At 38.2% G+C, this 16,560-nt stretch overlaps 1 protein-coding gene across 1 annotated transcript in view; it reads right to left on the bottom strand.

Moving 5' to 3' along the window:
- LOC124287824 (voltage-dependent calcium channel subunit alpha-2/delta-3-like) overlaps nucleotides 1-16,560 on the bottom strand; it is a 315,010-nt gene that overhangs the window by 62,205 nt on the left and 236,245 nt on the right. The gene's annotated exons all lie outside the window — the stretch shown is intronic.

Genomic DNA, 16,560 nt, shown 5'->3' with positions numbered 1-16,560 from the left:
CAACAATGAAACAGGGATGACAGTTCTGCAGAAACAGACCAACAATAAAACAGGGATGAAATTCTGCAGAAACAGACCAACAATGAAACAGGGATGACAGTTCTGCAGAAACAGACCAACAATGAAACAGGGATGACAGTTCTGCAGAAACAGACCAACAATGAAACAGGGATGACAGTTCTGCAGAAACAGACCAACAATAAAACAGGGATGACAGTTCTGCAGAAAGCACAACTAGGACCTTGCTACTCCCAGATTCCAAACATTTCAAGATGTCAGTCTTCAGACAGATTTCCATCTCACTGAGAACAAAGCCTGTACATCTCAAAATATTGGTTAGTGAAGCCTCAGTATCGGCAGACTGACTTGACGACACTGAACTTTGTACTCCAGGAACAAATATTAACAGATGCATCAATAAATGTGTTCAAATAGGCTATACATTATCCTTTACCAAATTAATGATTAAGTTGGTTTGAACTGTACATTTATCTTATATAGTTTAAGGTGGTACTAAAGACTCAAAGCATGCATGTAGGCCTTTGAGTATTTATTTGAGCTATGAACAATGAGTAGGGCTGCGCAATATAACCGGTTTACCGGTATTTACCGGTTCAGACATGAAAACGATACGTATTGTGATATGCTGATGGAAAACCGGTATTTTGACATGCATTCGAAAACTTGGTAACACTTGGAAATCTTCGGATATTTCCGTTTTTTAAATTGTTCCTTTCCTTGTTTCATTTGTGCGAAACATTATTTACATTTATATGGTCATGATTAAAAGTTTATATTAAAGACTAATCAAGCATTGTGATTTTGTTGTGTTTTTGCTTTACAGATCAAGCATTAACTCGATTATAAGTAGTTTTTTTGTTAAAAATAATTCTTGCAATATATTGCAATACATATCGCAATACATGCTTTCGCATCGCAATATATCACAATACGAAAATTCCCGGCAATACCCACCCCTAACAATGAGTCATTTGAACCCGAGCTCATCAGGTTCTGGAACGACCAAGTTGCTATCCATACAATTGTATTTAACTGCAGTCATAGCAGGCAACACTGTCTCCTATCTCAGTAGGATTTGTCCTTAATCTGCGATGACTCAATGAGTCAATGGTGAAAAATAACAGTATTTTGTTCAGCTATAAAAATAGAGTCAGTCGATTACTGAGAAATATGATAACATAAAACAGCACTCCAGTGCATCTCATAATATTTGATGGGTATCTAAATCGGAAGCATTATGAGAGCTAGTAAAGGCAATACGAGCCACTTCTTGTCATTCGTGTCTCGATCTCCGCCAATAGCTTCCAATCTTCATTCAGAACAGACACTGTGTTATACATCTTCCACATGCAAGGTAAGTATGGCATGTTCCCTGATCAAATAAAGCTCTTGTTTCAGGGATGAGTCAATGAAAGGGGTTAGGTGACCTATCGAAAGTGTTGACAGGTTTTGTCGGCAGCTAAATCGCAGTATGACCTATATTTTGTTGATAGTTACGTAAATACTAAAAGTGTTTGGAAGGTTGTCAAGGCAAGATCAGTTTTACACAGGCTTTTTATCCTTTAACATATGTTTTACAACCTCCAGATGTGTTGTTTTACATTAACTACCAAAGCCAATTTTATTGGTTATGCATCTCAATCAATGTTCTTGAAATCATGCCTCTTCTATATTTTTAATGTTGTTGTTTGGGGTGTTGTTTTTTGTTTTGTTTTGTTTTGTCTTGTTTGTTAATGTGTGTGTGTGTGTGTTGGGGGTGGGGACACTGTGTGTGGCTGTGCTGTTGTGCATAGCTGTGTGTAGATGGTACCAAGCAATATATTTTTATAGCTAAAGCTTGAAAACCAGGTATATTTTCAATCTTAACTATGACCCTTGGTATATGTTTTATCAATAACAAATTTTTGCAGCTGTTTTCACAATCTTTTCTTACAAGCACTTTTTGGGTAAATTAAATAAGAAATTAAATTCCTGGATCAGTATCCAGTGGCTCAGCAAAATAATACAACAATAAATAGAAAAATCTAGAAAAGAAAAATCAAAACACTTGCAAATTAATGCAGATTGTTCTCATGAAAGAATAATATCTAATCAAGATAAATCAAAAGGTCACGAGCTGCACAGATCATTAATTCCCGACAAGAGGCCATTAGGAAGTGATCTCCGATCATTATCAAAGACATTGAGCATCAAACATTTATTGAATTTACCTGACCCAGTGCCCTGTGTCTTAAGTCCTTCATTAGCATCCGGACCCAAACCAATGTTTGTTGATTAAGGATAGGGAGTGACATTAATGTTTCACATATTATCCAGTAACACCATCTCACATGCAAAATAGATAGAAATGGGTTCTTGCTATTCACATGAGCATCATTGGAACTTATCATTCTATATGTGAAAGAACTGGGTCTTAGAGCAATGTTCATGGAGAGCTTGAGGATCAAGGATAACAAAGTTACTCCAATGTGTTTTTTATCCTGTTCATCTGTTTGCAAGAAAAATTCTTCATTCTTCTTATCATTCCACTACTTTTATTAATATTTTATCAATTCCCCACAAAAAAATATTTAATGTTATTTAAATATGTAAGTCATATTTTAACAATATTTCAAGTATGTTGAATTTTACATAATACTCTTTCAGTTGACATATTCCATAAATAACAACTTCATACTTGAAAACAAGGATAAGTTGAGCACCGACCTGACAATTGACCCATATTAGCATGTATGAGTGCTGCCCACTGGCGCTTGCCATTGTTAGCGAAGGGGCCCAGGTTGTCTGTGATCAAGTGTAGTGAGACATGCTACACCGATGTGAGAATCTTATGAGCAAGGCGTTTGCAGCTTCACGTAGAATCAATTTCATCATCATGCAATGCATGTGCACTAGTCTACATCTGCTCTACCTTTCACAAACCAAATGGGTTTGCTCATTGCTGTGCACCGCCTACTGCTCCTAAACGTGTTCTCTGCGCCAACGTATCCTTGTTTGCCAGTAGCTTAGCATGTCAATCACTTTCTGCACAAAACAACAGTTTTGTTTCCTATATACTGTGACAAATATTAGATCATAATAAGAATGTCATGCATTGTTTTTTAAAAGACTAGTTCCCAGCATCTATGGGCTGCAAGACCTTAATCACATGAAAAAACATATTCTTTTCCTGATCCATTGGAATGAATCTATATTTATCCAATCCCTGTGCTGGGAATGACCTTTTCTGTACGACCTGTGAAGGTACGGGTTAGAATGAACCTTCAGTAACCCATGCCTGTCGTAAGAGGTGACTAACGGGATCGGGTGGTCAGGCTCGCTGGCTTGGTTGAAACATGTCATCGGTTCCCAATTGCACAGATCGATGCTCATGCTGTTGATCACTGGATTGTCTGGTCCAGACTCGATTATTTACAGACCGCCACCATATAGATGGAATATTGCTGAGTGGGGCGTAAAACTAAACTCATTCACTCACCTTTTCTGTACAACCACCAATGAGTAAATGAGTTATGTAAAGTTACAATTAAAAGTATTACAGCTATATCTGTATATCTGGTGACTTGTTGTTGTCAAATCATGAAAAAAAGAGTGGTGTCAACAAAGCACATCAACTCATGACCAGGCAGTTTATACTGGCAACAAACCTACTCTGCAGTTCATACTGGTAATGGACCTACTCTGCACACACTGCTAAATGTAGCTAATTTAAATCACCTGACTAACGACCCTTACCCACATTCTAACCATGTGACCAAAACCCACTGATAATAAAAAACATATTCCAGAACATCGCATGTTAGAAGGGGAAAATATACACAAAAATTCTTCATAAACAAAAATCTACATTAAATGTCATTTTTCTATATGTGGCTTTCCAAAAATGAAACATGATATAATTTTTCACATCCATATACATGTATACTTCGTTTAGACTCACTTAAAACACTCACTATATGTTATGTATATATATATGGTTACATCGAAGATTGATTTCTCCACTAACTTGGTGGAACCAACTGCAGACCTTATGCAGATGTATTGCACGGGGATCATGCATCAAATTGCTGAAAAACATGTGCATATATTGTGCATGTGAACAGGTTTGTTCTGGTGTAAAGTTTTGTTAAGAATTCACCAATTTTCACTGATTTTTATCATTTACTGAACTCATGACAATAATCTTTTCAACGTTACGACTTTGTTTTACAATACATCAGTTCATGTGTAAACAGTACCTGTAAACAGTATGGAACATTTGGCAAAATTTAGTTTAGAACAGTTGCCTGAAGTAAGTGCCTATATTTACACTAGTGAGTCTAAACTTTTGAAACGAAGTATATAAGACGATGGCACTTTAAAGACAACTCCCACGCCCTTACACAGCGACGCATCAGAAAGAACAGAAAAAGAGAACACAGACCTACATTCATTCCATCAGAAACACAAGACCATCCCTTTCCTCAATAATTGAGTTGAAAATCCCCAGGGTCTGTAGTCCTGCCAATGTGGTAATTTAATTAGACCAGCTACGAGCACATCATTCTAAAACAAGGCATCTTGTGTGGACAAAACATTGGATTTCCCATTGGACTTCTGGTAATTTTGAAAAACAGAAAACTGTTTTCTTCCAAACATGTTTTCAGTGGAAGAGAATACATAAATTCTGTGCGGAAAATGGATTGTTGCAAAGATTTCCAGATCATCATTCAATGTAGTTTTTGTTATATAATGGGGCACCTCATCCCAGATCTTATCCCACATCAGAATTTAAGTACAATGTGATATGAAAATTCGGCTGAAGTAATGCACTGAAATAAGTTGTCAGAAAATACTTTTTGAAAATGGAGTGGCAAGTCTTTATATTACTTGTGTTACATGTAGGATAAAGTACGCCTCCTCAGTTGAGATGTTGTATGGTAAAAACAGCCCTCTGAGATTTGGAGTGAAAATTTTAAAACCTCAAACATGGGAATCTTATGCTTGCAGTTTTCAAGCAAAACAAATGGATGTTAGAGCCAACTTATCGACTGTCTCAATGCAACAGAGACCTGAATCGCAATGAGTGAGTGAGTGAGGATCCCAAGCATCAATTACCCTATTCTACAAAACACACAACATTTATATGTTGACGAAATTATGACCCTTATAAAATTATGAAATGTGGGTTTGAATCCACAACCGACTTCATCAACCAATGCTTCTCATAAAATGAATTTACAAATTGGTTGAACGTCTTCATATCTGACGTGTGTAGATATATGTTCATGGCATCAGTCACTGGACTGTTTGGTCCATACTTGGTTATGTCTCAATTAAGTGATGGTTCCACTCTTATCCATACCAGTCATAGAAGGTGTCACCAAGAAAAGTTGAAACAGTGAGTGGTTCTTCACTCTCAGAACTATTGGTCACAGCAGGGGGCAACATGAACAGATAAGACAGTGAGTTAGCAATAAGGGTTCCACTCCACTCTTTGCAGGGGCGGTGGGGTAGCCTAATGGTTAAAGCGTTGGCTCGTCACGCCGAAGACCCGGGTTCGAATCCCCACATGGGTACAATGTGTGAAGCCCATTTCTGGTGTCCCCCGCCATGATGTTGAACTGGCTCATGGGGCAAGAGATTTTTAAGCCGCCAGAATTGATCTCGGAGATTTTGCTCCGTCAGGAAAGCATACATGGGCATGGCATTGTCCCAATGCAGCTTAAGCAACTTGCCGTTTATTCGCGGATTTGCAGGCCATCCTGTCGCTCTTGCACACTCTAGTAGTGTGGTTTTCATGTGGTTTGACCAAGATATTCTTGATCGGGTGCTGTGCCTTCCCCTCGGGCAAGTCCCATATCCAGTGTGGTTGGTTTGACTACCGGAGGAAGGCTGACTGGGCTGCGGAAGTAAAAGATGGTATTCTCCTTGGCTTTCGGTAACCCAGTAAATAAACCAGCTTCGGGGTGTCAGCCCTAACTGGGTGATGTTGGTTCAGGGAATAAAATTCCCCTATCTAGGCCCACCATGGAGAGGCGTACATCATCAGGCCCTTCTCATTATTATTATTAATTTTATGTGACTATGTGACTATTCTATCCATGTAAACCAGGTAATTCACGAAAAGGTGAGCATGTCCTGCCCTCCTGTCTCATAATCACTGAAGACCCATGAAGATCGGAGTTAGAATTGATCTCCAGCAACCCATGCTTGTTGTAAGAGGCGACTAACGGGATCAGGATCAGGCTTGCTGACTTGGTTGACACATGGCATCAGTTCCCAATTGCATACATCAATGCTCATAATGTTGATCACTTGATTGTATGGTCCATCCTCGATTATTTACAGACCGCCGCCATACAGCTGGAATATTGCTGAGTGTGGCGTTAAACAACAACCAACCAATCTATCCATTTTGAAACAATATCTCTGCACATGAGTCATCAGCATTCCCGCTAAAGGATCAACATGTCCTTCTTACATTATACCCTACAAAAGCCCAGTTAATATTTCAAAAAACATTTCAAACCATCATTGATGAAATTGATTCAGTCCTGAAAAATTGGCTTCATCAAGAAGATACATTACATTGGACAGGAAAAGGACATGAAAAATGTTTGAATGACTCAGAATAAAATTCAATCACGTCATGACAACCCCAGCACATCTAAACATGCACAAGACTGTCCATGATATCCCAATTTCAGCCCAAACAATTCCATGTTCAAATTTTAAACCTGCCTACAAGAACAAAATGCATCTTTTCCCCGGTCGTCTCTCCCAAATTAACAACCACTCAATCCGGTTAGTCAAGCCCATCTAGCGAATCCTCCGTCTGAATATTGACCAAAAATTCTTTAAAAAGTCTAAAGATCCCTGTTAGATTTCTTTATTTGGTCAATAAACATTCCCCATCCTGGCTCTCAGATCAGAGCCTGTCTGTGACAGTGGTCTCAAAGCCTTATGAAAAACGACTTCTGTGTCGATCAGCCACTATTATTTTTCAATCCACAGTCTATTGAGCAAACCGATGTATTTTCAAGACGATGCCCTTGAGGTAGTGGAATATTTGTAGACACATTAACCCCAGACAGTCAAGAAACACCCCTCAAAGGAGACTGTGTCCCGAAATGATGTCACTGTCTTTGGTTTCATCAAGCACAGTGGTGGATCAACAGCTGCTCGATTAGGATTCATGAACATTGAGAGTTAGCAAATATTTTCAGTCATCATTTTACCTCCAAATTGTCCTGTGGAAGCTTTGAAAAGAGATTTATTCTGAGACACATAGTTTAACGGTTTCTATGTCCAAATATTTTCCTTTGATTGATAAACCAGACTGGACAATATCAGTGTCTCACTTACTGATAAAAATAATTCAGTAGAATAAGAATGTACTTTACACATTCATTTTATGATACAGTGGAAACATATTTGTCCTCAGGTATTTATCTCAAAACAGCCGACAGCTTTTATAACAAAGTAAACAATTACTAAACAAAATTTGCCCGTTTGTCCGGAAACCCAGTTTCTGGAACTGGGTTGTGTATTTCAATAACCAGTAAAGCAACTGCACATTTCAATGCTTCGTTTACCAGCACCAATGACAGAAAATGTTTGTTTAGGCAAACATCAAGGCCAGCATCAAAGGAAAAGTAGCATTTAATATCACAAAAGGCTGTTCATCTGATTCTAATCCGTCAATAAGCGTCTATTAGGAATTTAACACTGAGGTCACCAATTGGCATGTAATAAAAACCTGTGAAGATCCGGGTTATAGAATTGGTCTTCAACAACCCATGCTTGTCAAAAGAGGCAACTAATGACTACTGTCAAATGAAATATATAAGAGTGTTGGCTATTGTCATGCCTGGCTTTGATATATTCAATTTTGTTTATATCGCGGAAATAAAAACAGGCAAAATCCAGTAAAAAAAACTTTTTTTAAATTTGTGAGTATTCAATTCTAATGATTCTCATGCTCATTGTCTTACTCAGATTATATTAGGGATGTTTTAGTTTTATGCAGTTTCTCGCTACAGTATCATTTCTATTTACGTAGCAACTCTCGCTTTTGATTTTTGTAAATTGACATTTTATGTACGTGGGCCTAAGGCCTTTCTACTGAATAAATCATTGATCATTGATAAATGATTCTAGTGATCACGAATAACAAATTAATATTCTAATATGCAAGTTCGATTCACAGAAAAATAAACTAAACAATAACGGTCATAGTATATAGAAAGGAAAGTATACGACCACTGAAATGACATTGAGAACAACATCATCACCACAAACTATGCTCACTAAGAATCGTTTTCCCAATTATCCCAGAAGTTATATTTGTTAATGTCACCATTGCTTGAAAACAAAGCAATGGGTCAAATTCTGTTTCCGTCTTTGACAAGTTCTGTCAAGGGTGGCAGACATGATCTCTATTTTAAAGCAACAGGAAGTCACACAACATCCGAACCAGGCAATCGGAGAATGTCAGAGTCTGGAACAGGAAGCATTATGCCATTGTTTCATGATAACATATTGCGGAATCGGGACCGGACACAAGGGTATCCCAGCAACCAGACATTATGCTGGTTATTAAACACTATATGGCTGTCAACAGGTCTGTCATGAATCAGCTGACGCTGGGAAACTATGTACCGCATGTGCGCAGGGATAAAAAAGTTACACAACTTTATAGGAAAACATTGTAATTGATGACATTGAAGGCATTCACAATCATACTGTCCTTGTGAAAACGCCCGTGAAGATGCAGGCTAGGATTGGTCTTCAGCATCCAATGCTTGTCATGAAATGCGACCAAAGGGATCGGGTGGTCAGGCTCGGTGATTTGACTCACATGTCATCGTATCCTACTTGCATCAATCGATGCACATGACGCTGATCATTGCATAGCCTGATCCAGACTCAACCTTTCCAGACCTCCACACATATAGCTGGAATATTGCTGGGTGTGATTTTAGTTCTGTAGCTCACTTTTAAAACTATGTATTTACAACAAATAATTCAGATCACCTTGATTCAGAAAAATAATCTTACAATTGGGATTGGGATTGGGAAAAATGTTTAGGAGAGTAAATGTACAATTGGGAATGGTATTCCATCAGCCCTTGCTAAAAGTTATTAGATACATATAGAGTGAGTGAGTGAGTGAGTGAGTGAGTGAGTGAGTGAGTGAGTGAGTGAGTGAGTGAGTGAGTGAGTGAGTGAGTGAGTGAGTGAGTGAGTGAGTGAGTGAGTGAGTGAGTGAGTGAGTGAGTGAGTGAGCGAGCGAGCGTATACAATGTGCTAAAAGACATGTTCAATGGAGGTTACAACAATGGCATGGTGTAGTATTCACTAGCGAGTCCCGTTTGCACTGACATAATGCTGACGGCCAATTATGTGTTTGGCGTAGACGTGGTGAACGTTATGCTAAGGAGTGTGTGGTTCAGACAGATCGTTGGGGTGGTGGAAGTGTCATGGTCTGGGATGGAATAAGTTACAATCACAGAACTGCCTTCATGTCTGTCAAGGGAGAGTTAATGCCCTTTACTACCATGACCAGATTTTTCAGAATTACATCGTGCCATTCTTCAATCACCACCAAGATGTCCATACTTTACAATAGTACAACGCACGGGCATACACAGCTAGTCTTTCCATGCAGTATCTGGCCCAGCAACACATCCTGGTAATTCATTGGCCTGCACTGTCGCCATATTTATCCTCTATTGTGCACTTGTGAGACGAAATTGGTCAACGTATTCCGCGGTGACAACAGATGCGAAACATCTGGGAACTTGAGGCTGCACTTCTGAAGGAGTTGAATGCCATCCCCAACAACTCTATTCTTACGCTTTTTAACTCAATGAGGAGACATTGCACTGCATGTGTTAATGCAAACAGCGGTCACACGCAATATTGACTTTTCGATTTGACCCCACATGTGTTGGATCCTTTCTGACTGTGAAACAATTAAATGAATGAGCGTTTTCTTTGTGTTGCTATTTTTGTCAGTTGTCCATCTGTTATTATCAATTGCTTATGTGTGCTTTAGTAATTTCAACTTGTGTAAGTGGTGCGTTTTCAATGCTGGTGAGTACATAAAAGTAAAAAAAGAAATGTGTATATAGTCAGAAAACAATAAGGACACTATCGTTTTGGAGCATTAATGGCACTGTCATTAACCAATATATCCAAGACTAACCAATATCCAGTTAGTCTTGAGTATCCAAATTACTCATCCGGCCCCTAGTTAAGGATGGTGATGCATTAAAAAACACATGTATTTTGTATTTCTGTGATTATGACATTATAACTAGCTAGAGTGAGGATATGGTTGAGGTGATGCAGATGGATTTTGATGAATAATGATTACAGTATTTAGAATTTCCATACATTTTTGATGAAGGAAGGTCAATGCTCTCCTTTCCGAGTGCCACAAATGTTTTAACACGAGTTCCATTATACCACTGCTTTGCAGCCAAAATGTGCTAGAAGACCACGATGCAGGTTGATGATGTCAATACCTACTGTGTCTCCTCCCAAGATTGGTATGGTGCTGACAGAAAATGAACTTCAAACCCATGACTAGCATATCCTGGTACATTAAAGGGATGTAACTGTGCTTATGAAAATGTGATGTGTAAACCCATGTTGCACCTGAGCAAAATCTTAGCTGCAAACCCATGACTAGCATATCCTGGTACATTAATGGGATTCAACTGTGCTTATTGAATTGTAATGCCTTAGACCCATCGTTCACTTGATGAAAAAAGCTACTAGCCTCAAAACTATTTACAAGATGGGCCAATTTAGTGCAGCATAATGAGGTGGCATGACATTAAACTATGTTAAAGGTGTGAACATATATTTACCTATTCAAGATAACAGAAATCAAGAGGAATGTATATTTAGAGTGTGAGTTATGGATTTTTTCCAAAAATTCTAATCTGGTTAACTAACAATTCAACTTTCTTGAATTTTGCATAAGGCCAGACCAATTTTATTTCTTGTTTTACGGATCCACCTGTCGTTTGTTTTCAAGAACAAGAAAAATATTTTTAAAAATTTCCCTGCTCAAACAAAAATAAAATCCTGATATTTTAATTGGCCAAAAATGTAAACTTACAAAAAAGGTTTTTTCAGATTGTTTTTTGCCCCATATACACTTCATAAATTTCCAAAAGTAAAATACTTTGAGTATTTATAAGGAACATCTTTTTGACTGGTGATTTTATTTTTATTATTTTTCCCTCCTGCCTTTAAGTTTTCTGAAGACAAAAATCGGTAAAACAAGAAATAAAATTGGTCTGGCCTAACCAACAACTAATCAATAAAACGTTGATTTGACAGTTAAGGTAGGTATTTCTGAGTTTCTGTTCTAGTACAAACAAACCAATCATTGATCAACCATGTTTCAAAATTAACGGAAAACGTTTAAAATACAAGATCCTCAATTTGTAACAGACACAAGTTTACAACATGGTTGTGTAGCACTGGCATGTGCAAAATTATGGAAGATTAATTATAATGCTCAAGAAATGAAATAATTACAGAGAGACTGCCACACTGATTGATAGATAACAACGTAACCTCATCTTTCTTTTCCCCAAGACACCATGAATTAAACAAGGACAGGTGTCTTGGAATAAATGTGTTTGTTGATGGGAATTCTGACCCCTAATCTCATACAGGCATTTACAAATGTGTTCTATATATACGTTACTACCATTAGGTTAGAATAAGAATTGCTGCGACAAAGTACATAATTCTCTTCATGGAGACGACTGAAAATTGGGGTAATCTTTAACACAAACATCAAAACCTCTCAATTACCTCCCACGTTTGTCAAAAAAAGGATAAGTTGTTTCCTGAAAATAGCATTTCTTGTCACGAAAGCCAGCAGGAATCCTTACGTTCATCGTAAACATTCACGCAGACACTGAGCATATAATACTACATATTCACAGTCCTGGTTGGAGGTCTTGACAGACACAAGGACGTATAATTAGTTGTTAGGAGAATACTGTATTTTATAGATCATGGCGCGATGTGTTAATGATAGCTGTAAAGGATATCTATTTTAGTGAACCTTTAAAAAAATAGGTTAATATTTTGATGAGGAATTTGTACTTGTAGGCTGAAAATATTGCTTGCTTAATATCATTCATTAACCAAACTATCACTTTTTTGTGGCAAACATCCAGTGATGACAATAGTACAGTGTGATACAAGATACAAAGCTAATATCTCAATTACAAATTGGACATGCTATAAAACAAGTTACCAAGTTAGACCACCCAATCCAATAAACAGAAACATGAGAATCATAAGCAAAGAGTGAGTGAGTGAGTGAGTGAGTGAGTGAGTGAGTGAGTGAGTGAGTGAGTGAGTGAGTGAGTGAGTGAGTGAGTGAGTGAGTGAGTGAGTGAGTGAGTGAGTGAGTGAGTGAGTGAGTGAGCGAGCGAGTGAAGGAGGGAGGGAGGGAGCAGGGATTTACACCACTTTAGAAATATTCCAGCAATATCACGGTGGGGGACACCAGAAATGGGCTTTACACATTGCACCCATGTACCAGAAGAGTGAGTGAGTGACTGGGAGAGTGAGTGATAGAGAAATAGTAAATTTGATATCCATGAATGAATATCATGTCAAAATAATCAACTTATTTGTTCAAAATATGTAAAAAAATTCAATGAGTATATTTAATTTTTTTTAGTATAAGCTAAACGGTTATCAGAAACAGAAAGCAAAATCAATTGTTCTGATCAATGACGTGAAGGGTGACACGCTGAAAATAAATGCCTATAGTCAAGTGTATTTAACGCACACATACTCCTCCGTCATAAATCTATAATCGGTAATTCCAGATGACCATTTAGTTGCTGTAAACATGTTTTCCATGTGTTAATAGACGTAAGAACATAGCACCTACACCTACACAATCTCTTTACGCTTCAAAATTGTTTTTCAGCGTGTTGTATTCACAGAAGATAATGTTCAGATGCCAAAATAGATGCTTTATAGGTGGGGATATTCTTCCAGAGTATGTGTGGGAGCACATGGGGAATTTAACAAGATATCTTCCATCTTCATATGCTACTATCTGCCAAACTACCTCCAGCAAGAGATTTCGACATTAACAGAATTATTTTTTTCAGTATTTCTTTGAACAAAGTCCACATAAATCATAGCTTTTGGCAAAAATAGTTTCAATATGTGTAGACATGTGCTTTTTAAACCAATAATGCAGCTATCAAACAGTGAAGATCAGAATAGATGAGATTAGTTGTTTGACCAGCACTAGGGCAATTTCAGATATGGCTGACATTTGCTATCCACTTATGTCCTTGAACACATTGATATGGTTTGAGGTGTCATGTTAAAGTGTTTGACTTTATGCTAGGTCACATGCTCTCTGCTACGGTAGGGATATATATACACATTGATCACATCATTCCTGCAGAATATGATACTTCCCATATACATCTACCATACAGCACTATAGAAGATATTTTAAACCATGTTGGGGTGAAAGAGGTTTAATGTCACATTAAGGATTATTGCTCTTCTCTTACGTTTCATAACCCATGAAGATCTGGGCTAGAAATGATCTTCAGCAACCAAAGCTTGTTGTGAAAGCTAAAGAGCAAGAATGGGTATTCAGACACATTGATTGGGTTGATACGTGTTTGTATTCCAGTTGCGTAGATTGATCCTCATGATGTTAATCACGGGATCATCTGTTCTGAACTTGACTATTAACAGATCACTGTCATATTGCAGAAATATTGCTGAGTGTGGTGTTAAACAGAAAACAAACTAACAATTCATATACGGCGACTTGCTGGTTGTACCTGTCAGAGCCATTGCTGGTTCTATAGTGCTAGCCTGCTGAGATACCATGCCACAGTTTAACATTGATACCCTACTCTTTACAGTAAAATTACTCTGAGCTGATAAATACTTGTTTTATCTCCTAATACATCCCAGATCATTTGTGGCAGTGTGTGGTCCTGTGCACAGAGCTCAGGTCACAATCAGTTCAAGTTAAGCAACATTGGGCGTGGAGAGTCTTTGGATGGGTGAACGAGTTTGGCAGCTTGACTCCTGACAGTTTCTACAACTTCAGTCCAGCTGAACAACAAAGCACATGTGATACATGTGGACTCACTTTTGGCAAGGGAGTGTTGAAAATTGCCTCTGTCCACCCAGCAGTAAAATTGGGTACCTGGTATGATACGATGGTAGTCTGATTTTGAACCTTGATCGCCTGACAGGCGACCGGTTGTATTCTCCACAGGGAGTGTTCTATACCCGTTGACCAGGGATAATATGTCAGCGCCTTGAGCATGCAATGTGCATGGATAAATTCGCAATATAAATGGACTATTATTATTATACAGAGTTCCACACAGGGAAACAACAAGTACCATCTCTTGATGTCTGTTGGTATGATGACCCAGGATCAAACCACATACCTTCTGCTCTGCAGATATACACTCTATCCACACGACCATGAAGGTTAAGCAAGTGACAGTGTCACAGTCAGACAAGTAACTTGACAACATATTCACCATCTGCTACTGACATCCTTGGATTCAGGACACAGCAAGAGGGTCAGTTTGGTTTTGCATAAGTTTAAACAACGTAAGACCATACCATGTCAGCTTGATGGGCGGTGGGGTAGCCTAGTGGTTAAAGCTTTTGCTCATTACACCAAAGACCCAGTGTAACAGGCCAAACTTTTCCCCTGGCCAAACCTTCCCCGGGGGTAATTTTGGCTTCCCCACAGAAACTTTAGCCTAGGCCAAACTTCCCCCCCTACCCCCCCTAGGCTTAATCTTCCCCAGGGAAAGTTTGTCCTTGGCCAAATTTTTCCCACCCTTGAATCAACTTTTTAAGGCTACCTGTTTCAAACCCTTTTTCTTATATCAAAAGGGGGAGATTCTGGCCTAGCTAGGCTATTTCTTCCCCAACCTTGTTTTCATGTTTATGTCCGTCTTGAAAAAGTCAGAAACGAAAACAAGGCATAGCTATTCACGTGAACACATTGATAAGATATTCATGTTAATGTCAAGTTCCATTAACAATTTACAGGTCATCTTCATCTGCATATATCACATGTACATGGTTCACATTTTGTTTCAATATCCTTATATAAGGTGAGACTAAAAAGAAAAGCAAGCTTCATTACTATTGTTTCATGTCAGCATTTACTTATTTCTGTATTTCAGTAATTTACTTATCCCCACTTACTCCAAATTGGCTTATCTCAAAATCATTACTATATTCGAAACTTGAACTAAATACCCAGTTATTACTTGGATATCCATATCCATTCAAAATTTTATTCCCTCACTCATGGCTTTAGATATGACATCCAGCGACATCACCTTAACAGTTAGAAGCTGACGTAAACATCAACACAACAACAACAACAACCCAACAACCCAACACAATATCTGTTTGATTTCCCATATGGGTACAATGTGCAAAGCCCATTTTTGGTTTCCCCTGCCGTGATATTGCTAGAATATTGCTAAAAGAGGCATAAAACTACTTGGTTAATGTGAAAAGAAAGCCCAAAGTTATGCATTGAATTTGAATTTACCACTTTGAATAAAGCTTTTCCATCAACATGGTGCTGACAAACCAAAACACATTATCAGTCAGAGATTCGAACCCATGACTCCTAGTTTCTTGCACAACAAGAGATTATCTTGCCTCAACTACCATGGCTCCTAATCCAACAAATATATTTTATAACTTTGCCACAATGACAAACACAAAAGTCAAATCATTATAAACACTAAAGCGGTGTATGGCTATAGAGCAGTGTGCGAAATAGTTTCAAGATTTTGCTAGCCAGTAGGGCTAGCTATGCCTGAAAGTTACTAGCCCACAAAATAATTCACTAGCCTGAAATTTGAATGTAGAAACTAAGCAAAAGATTACAAATAGGTACATGTCTTTGAGAATAAGATATTGTCTGCATGACACAGGTTTCATCATTAAGCTGCTGATATGATGAACATTTTTATCAGGCCATAATCTTGCATGATTTAAAAGTGTATTATAACTTAACAAGTCGGATAGAGTAATATATTTATTTGATGACCCAATGAAAATTCACTAGCCAGTCGGCCCAGTGACTGTGGGGATTTACTGGCCTGACTGGATTTTTACTAGCCACAGGCTAGCAGGCCAGTGGCTATTTTGCACACTGCTATAGAGCACTATGACTTGAACTCAAGTGCTTAATTAGTTTGAGTGGTTGTAACATTGTATCTGTTGTAAGAAAAGATTACAAGTTGTACACTGGTCTCAAGGGGGACATGGGCTGATGTACCCTTGTTGTGTGTTTTTGTTTAAGAACAAAAAGAAACATCAAGGGTACATCAGCCCATGGGCCCCCAAGGGACCAGTGAACAATTTATTTTACCGAACACCTCAGTTGTAATTTTGAACTGTTTGAAGCACGGGTATCGGATCATAGTATGGAGTACCAGGCTACAAGACGACAGGAAAAACAAACTTAGAATTATCTCC

The sequence above is a fragment of the Haliotis rubra genome, unplaced genomic scaffold, assembly GCF_003918875.1.
Source record: "Haliotis rubra isolate DU_JTF1 unplaced genomic scaffold, ASM391887v1 Scf406, whole genome shotgun sequence".
NCBI classification, from domain to species: Eukaryota; Metazoa; Mollusca; class Gastropoda; order Lepetellida; family Haliotidae; genus Haliotis; species Haliotis rubra.
Note: the sequence above shows the minus strand (reverse complement) of the source record. Positions and strands in the feature narration are given on the sequence as shown.